Source organism: Myotis lucifugus, unplaced genomic scaffold (assembly GCF_000147115.1).
Source record: "Myotis lucifugus unplaced genomic scaffold, Myoluc2.0 scaffold_3287, whole genome shotgun sequence".
NCBI lineage: Eukaryota > Metazoa > Chordata > Mammalia > Chiroptera > Vespertilionidae > Myotis > Myotis lucifugus.
In genome coordinates, this window is record NW_005874335.1 from 13611 (window position 1) to 21022 (window position 7412).

Consider the following 7412-nt stretch of genomic DNA (forward strand, 5'->3'; position numbering starts at 1 on the left):
TGCCCGCAAAGGGGGTTTTTTCTGAGGGTCAAGTTTTCTTCCACAGAGACCCCTTTCCCAGACAACAACGTCCCTCTCCCCTCACCACACCGTGTCCTCCCATGGTCCCCATTTCCTGCCCCTCATGGCACCCCTTCACTTCACCACACCCCCAGTGATCTTCCCTTAGACCACCAGCTCCCAATGTCCCCACTTCAGTAAGCCTGCCCCCCAATATCACTCTGTTCTATATTTGTCTGACATCGTTGTGGTCTGCAGGACCAGAGGCTCTTTGAAGCCACGGATAATCATTGCTCCTTAGACATCTGTGGAATGAATGGGTGGCTCTTGGTGTTGGGAGAGAAAGCCAGCTGTGTCCAGCCCGCTGCTGCCATGTGGAGCTCTTGGCCTGCACAGCGTTCCTCTAGTTCCCCATCCTTCTCCTGTCAGTCACTCACCCTACAGACACCCCTGAGCACCCATTGTGTGTGCCAGGCTCTGACTCTGGGGAACTCTGAGTCACGTAGAGAAGACAGGGCCACTGAACAGACCCTGGAGTGAGGAGAGGAGGCACTGCTGTCAGTGCTGATGCCTGTCGCTGAGCTCTCCTGGAAACGGACAGCACAAACACAGGCTGCCTCCACGAGGAATCATGGAATTTGTCCGCAGAACAAAATCACAGCCAACCACACACATGTGGGCCCATGAGCTAAATGCACAGTAGTCCCAGACATGACCAGTGAGTCCTGAGCTGAGCTTCTGCTGGCATATCTTGCTGTGACCGGGTTGGCTGGGGCTCAGATCTCAGACCTGGTGGAGAACCACCGCAGTGACTGGACAGCTGGAGGTCTTACTACCATTTCATTGCACAGTATGCATGATGATCTGTTGTTTCTGTTGACAATCCCTTACATCTCAGTCCATATGTCTTGAAAGGGTTGGCTACTGCTACTTCCACTTCCTTTATCATTCATTCTTGCTTTTTCATTTTTTGATTCTCCATCACAAGTCTGCAAAAATATAAATCAAGGTGTTTTTCATAAAAGGTTGATAGGTTTCTTACCTATTAACTTTTTGCAGTGTTGTTGCACTGACTCCTGGTGCAAAACAACTCAAACATAGTATGTATAACCAACAAATATATGGTGCTGTAATCAATTATCCGACACCCAGAATGTCTCGTGGAGCACTGTTTCATAGTGTAACTAACGAGGCACACTACGGTTTCATCGCTTGCTTATTAACTGTCTGCAGAATCTTATTCTTGCCACCATAGGGAGTGTACACAGGAAATCAGTCATAGGATGGGGTGGGGAGAGTGTGAGATGTGCCAAGCACTGGGAGTGCTAGGTGGTGGGATACACAGTGACTCATTCATGGGTAATTGTCTAACTCAGTTTCTCCAGGGTGTCCCCGTCTGTGGCCTAAGTGGATGGACATTTCAGGGTCTAGAACAGTGATGGTGAACATATTGAGCTCGGCGTGTCAAAATTTTGAAAAACCCTAACTTAACTCTGGTGCTGTGTCACATATAGAAATATTCATAATTTTTTTTTGATATTTGCAACCATAGTAAAAAAAAAGATTTATATTTTTGATATTTATTTTATATATTTAAATGCCATTTAACAAAGAAAAATCAACCAAAAACATGTATAAAATGAGCAAAAACAGAAAAGCAATGTACATTTAGGAAAAATAATAATAAAAACAATGATAATCAAATGGTACAAAAACTAGAAATTAGTGACTTTTTTTGGTGCTGAAGTTTGTCTACTAATTCTTTGATTGCAGGTTCATACTTGGTGCACTTCAAGGCCAAGGAAGCGCCACTAAGTTTATCTGTTAGCCAATTTCTTTTGTTTGTTTTAATGTTATTTAATGCTGAGAACAAAGTTTCATAAAAATATGTTGATGAAAAAACTGTTAGCAAGGCCATCGCTAGATTTTTTATGTCGCTAAAAGTGTCAAGTACACTGTTCTAAGCACTCAAAATTTCTTGTTTGTAGTTGCACTCTTCTTCATTATTCCAACAATTTTGTTCCAGATTTTCAAGTTTCAACCTCAAGTCGACAAACACATGAGTCCAAATGCTACCTTTAAAATCTGCAAGTTGCATCTCTAAATAGTCAATTTGCATCCATTGGAAATCCTTTAATTTCAAAGTACTGTAAACAACTACATCTGGATACTTAATTATTTTAATGGTCTGTTCTAGGGTTCTAAATTGGTCGAATCTATGCTGAACTGTTCAAATAATGAGTTTACTATATTCTGGTACATAAGTATGGACTCCATTACACTCATTGTAGTGGCCTTCTCAAAATACTTTCTTATCCGAGGAAAATACTTATAAATTTTAGTTTCAACATCTCGTTTGAAAATTTTAAGTTTATTTTCAAAAGATTTGATGTATCCAAACATAACGTCAATACTTTTGCCAAAACCTTGTAATTTTAAGTTCAGTTCATTCATATGAACAGAGAGATCTGAAAAAAACATCAAATTGCTGACCGACTTAAGATCATCGATCTGAGGAAAGTTTTCCAGATCCTTATTCTCAATAAATACCGTAATTTCTTCAAAGCACTCTACAAATCGCTCAAGTACTTTACCTCGACTAAGCCATCTCACAGTATTGAACATCAGTAGTCCACTGTAGGTTGAATCAACTTCCTGTAAAAGTGCAGTAAATTCTCACTTGTGAAGGGGTCCAGAAGCTATAAAATTCACAATTTTTGTTACTCCTGACATTAAATCATACAATTCTGAGAATCCCGATTTGGCACACAACACCTCCTGATGGATAATGCAATGAAAAGGTACAAGTGGATGTCTAATAGCTTCCATAAACAATTTCAGGAATCCCACATTTTTCCCACCATATTTGGTGCTCCATCTGTTGTGACTGACACAATTTTAGAGATATCAATGTTTAAGTCACTGAATGTTTTTATAACAACCTTACATATTTCATTTCCTGATGTACTTATTAGCACTGATTCTAAGTTTATCAACTCTTTTCTCATTGTGAGACCATCAGAATATCTAGCAATAATGGGCAACCGAGCATTTGATGTGACATCAGTAGTTTCATCAAGAGAAATCAAAAAAATATTTACAACTATTTAAGTCTTTTTTTAATTGATGTTGTACGTTTTTGTTAAGATCTATTATTCTGTCTTTGATAGTATTTCTACTGAGTGGTAACTCAGAAATCTTTTAATAATATCATCTTTATTTTTCATATCATGAAATAGAGCTGGTGTACATCTTAGAAATGTTTCCTTAAGAAATTCTCCGTCTCTGAGGGCTTTTCCATTCTGAGCTATGGGGTGAGAAATGCAGTTACTTGCTCATGTTAATTTGTAGAGCATCTTACAAATTTAATGATGGAATTTGATGGACTTTTATAGAGGTGTAGCTGCCTAGAAATGTATTCCTTCCTTTCATGGATACTTTTTTTCAAGAGCAGACAATGATTAGTTTCAAAATGTCTCTACATTCTACGTTCTGCTTACTACTGGTTTTTTTTTTTTTTTTGGACTTTGCAATTGTCTTTTTTTTCTTTTTTTAAAAATTGTTTTATTGCTTAAAGTATTACAAAGGGTATTACATATGTCTCCTCTCCCCCCCACCCCCAACAATCCCCTGGCCTCCCCCACCCCCCAGTGTCTTATGTCCATTGGTTATGCTTATATGCATGCATACAAGTCCTTTGGTTGATCTCTTACCCCCCTTCCCCACCCCCTAAGCTCCCCAGCCTTCCTGCTGCAGTTTGACAATCTGTTTGAGGGAGCTCTGACTCTGTATCTATTTTTGTTCATAAGTTTGTAATGGTCTTTATTATCCATGAATGAGTGAGATCATGTGGTATTATTCCTTCATTGACTGGCTTATTTCACTTAGCATAATGCTCTCCAGTTCCATCCATGCCATTGCAAATGGTAAGAGTTCCTTCTTTTTTACAGCAGCATAGTATTGCATCGTGTAGATGTACCATAGTTTTCTAATCCATTCATCTACTGATGGGCACTTAAGCTGTCTCCAGATCTTAGCTATGGTGATTTGTGCTGCTATGAACATAGGGGTGCACATATCCTTTCTGATTGGTGTTTCTGGTTTCTTGGGATATATTCCTAGAAGTGGGATCAGAAATTGTCTTTATTTCTGATCATTCCTTTACAACCATACACCTCAGCATTAACTCCCACACAAGCAGCTAGAGCGCAACTCCGCCCCCCCAGCATACCCCCAGAAAGCTAATCAGATTCTTATTTCTGATTCTAGGACACTTGCCCCCTGAGGTCCCATGAACTCCCCAACATTTGCCCCTGTAATTGTGGACCTGGGCTTGGTCCCTTCCATTCCCCAGTCACAGTAGCATTAATCTGGAATGTGGGTCCCTCTGCATAATGCACCGTCTTCTATATTACAGCTTCCAAGGGCCCAGAACAAAGCTTTTGCTGAGTGATCCCACTGAGCAGCATCATTACAGGGGCACAGCATGGCTACAGGTCATGAAAATGCCACGTCATAAATGTCACTGTTGCTGCATGTGTGACAGCACTTGCTGTAAAGATAGATGGTCCTGGGCTGTCCTAACTCCCTCAGTATCGCCTTGAGCTCAGCCCGGATCTGGGCAAGTCTCTCCTCATTGACGGTCCCCTGGATCCTGTAACATTCACGAGGGACGGGGTACAGCTCGAACTCTAAATTGCACAGATTGGCTGTGTGGCGAAGCAGCTTCTCCATGGTGGCCACGGAAAAGTTGTTCATAGAGATGGTGAAGACCCTGAGCTGCTGACAGCGGCTCAGGACAGGTAGGATGGCCTCAACTTGGGAGTCTCCCATCCCACAGTTATCCAGGCACAGGACCTGGAGAGTGGGTGCCACTGCCTCCAGCAGAGCTCCGAGGGGCTCAAGACTAAAATCCTCGAGGCTGAGGCGAAACAGATGCAGGAACTTCAGCTGCCTGAGGTTCGGGCACTGAAACAGGTGTGTCAGGTCTGAATGTGTCAGCATCTGGCAATGTGTTATGGAGAGATTGTCCAAGGGGGTTTGCAGGCACCTGAGCATCTGGTCCAGACGGCCTTGGAGGAAGGAGGGACAATCCATGTTGAGGTCCCGGAGGTGCCGCAGCCTGAGCATCTGAGAGAAGAATTGGGAAAAGGATCGCTGCTCCTCCTGCTGTTTCCTCTCCCAATCCTCTTCCCCTTCCCACTCCTGTTCCTCCTCTGCCAACATGTGAATGTGGGAGAGAGAGAGTCTCTGCAGGTTACTCATCTGACCCAGGTAAAGAGCAAACGTCCCCAGGGTGGGCAGGTCCCAGGTGCAGTTCACTTCCACCGCCTGGATGCAGTCCAGCTGCACCCTATCCAGGACCTCGCTGAGCCTCTGGAAGGGCACCTCAGAAATCCTCAGCACCTTGCAGCACAGGTGTAGCAACCCTTCCCTCTGCTGGGCCCACTGGATGATGTACTTGAGAAACTCATCCCCGTCGTCCCTTTCATTGAAGTTAAGGTCTAGGAACACCTCCAAGGGAGCCAAGGGGTGCTCCTGGTTGGGGCTGGAGCTGTGCACAGCCACTGGTACTTTCCATGAGCAATTCCAGGTGCTGTCTCCACACCACATTCTCCAGAAGTTGGTACCGGTGCTCCTTAAATCCAGCACCCGCAGTTTCCATCTCCTGGGCCTAACCTCCTGCGCAAGCAGATTGTCAAGCCCATCCAACACGGATTTTAAGACCATGAGCCCAGGCAGCTGCAGCAGGCCCCCCAGAGGGAGGACAGTGAAGGGCCAGGCCTGCACCATCGCCTTCAGGGGCTCACAGATTCTCCTGCGGTAGGCCTGAATGAACAGGGGCGGGAAGAGCTCAGCTGGCAGGTAGTCCAGAGCTGCGATGGCTGAGGCCTGGTCCCTCAGCAGGCTCTCTCCTGCCAGCTGCAGGAGTGTGGGTGGGGTCTGGCTGTCCATCTTCAGGGTGCTCAGAAAGGAATCCTTCTGAAACGTCTGCTGTGACTGGGTTTGCTGGGGCTCAGATCTCAGACCTGGTGGAGAACCACAGTACTTACTGCAGAGCTGGAGGACTCTGAGTCTCTCCTCTGGTGCCTGAGGTTTTTGTGCAACTTCTCAAAAGCTAACATCCAATCAGAAACATCAGTCTCCACCCCTTAATCTTATTAGGATTATTTCCTCTCTCCAGATTAATGGATTGAGAGAAAGTTAGGGAGGGGCTAGGTTGAGGCCTGTCTCATTGATTCCTTCCACAGACACTGACTGAGGTTGACTGATGGTCCCCAGTTGTCATCCTCAGTGTGAGACAGTGAAGCTGTTTTGGGGTCCAACCCCAGCAGGTCCAGGGGTCCCCAAAGGTGTGGACAGAGTCGGTGAAGAAGGAATGACACGGAGACAGTGTTCAGTTGATCAGCAGCCTATCCAGGATCTCTAGCCAAGTTCTCCAGCCAAGTTTTGTGTTTTATTTTCTTGTTACATCTGTATTTATACCAGTTGATTATAATCCTATCAGTTTCTATTCCAAAGGTTAGGGCGTTTCTTATCTCGATTCCAGGGAGTAAAGATTATGTAGATTAAGGGTGATAATTTGTAGTTAAAGTGATTAACTACCTGCCTGGCATTTAGTTAAGGGGTTTTATTCCCTTCCTAATTTCAGGGACAAATCCCTACCTGGGGAAACAACCTTTCTCTGAGAGGTGACCTTGGTTAAAACACATAGCACCAAGAAGGTGAGCAAACATATTAAGAACAGTATGCCATATATGCCAGGTCCCTTTTACATATGCTGTGCAGATTTTCTTCCCTGCAGCAACTATGTCAAGCAGCAAGAATGGAACGGCTTCCAGCAAAGGTGTGATGGGTTCCTGATGTTAAATAAGAAAAAACACAACCTGAGAGCATGGTGGTTGGAGGTCTTCGGCTGCATCAGAGTACTCCAAATGTATCCACAGGTAAGCAGCCAATACCCACAGAAAATGCCATTTGGTGTCATCCCCAAAGAAAACAAATGAAATGTGTCCATGCATCAAGGGAGGTTTTATGTCAGGTACCATAGCAGATCATGAGCTCCACAGGGATTAAGGGGTGGGCAGGTGAGAATGTGGCCGTCCCTGTAGACCCCAAGGCTTCTCTGAGGGAGGTCAGGTAAGAACCTCCATGAGAAGCAGGGTCACGACTGAGCAAGGTGGGGCTGAGCCATCCTAATGGAACCCTGTGAAAGACCCAGGACCATGTAACAGATGGGTGTTTTTTATTGGAAAGAAGAGAGATGGAAAGACTCTTCTGTGGGTGAATTTAGGGTTTAAAATGAGACAAGCTGGAGGACAGACAGTGCCATCGTAGAGGGCAAAGGGAGAGATTGCATCTTCTGTCCCTCCCAGGAGGAAAGGGTGGGTCTCCTCTGGGAAAGATGGGAT

The 7412-nt window shown here is 44.6% G+C and overlaps 1 pseudogene; it reads right to left on the reverse strand.

Moving 5' to 3' along the window:
- Positions 1-4497: 4497 nt before the first annotated feature.
- LOC102431260 lies at positions 4498-5955 on the reverse strand (annotated as a pseudogene).
- Positions 5956-7412: the final 1457 nt, after the last annotated feature.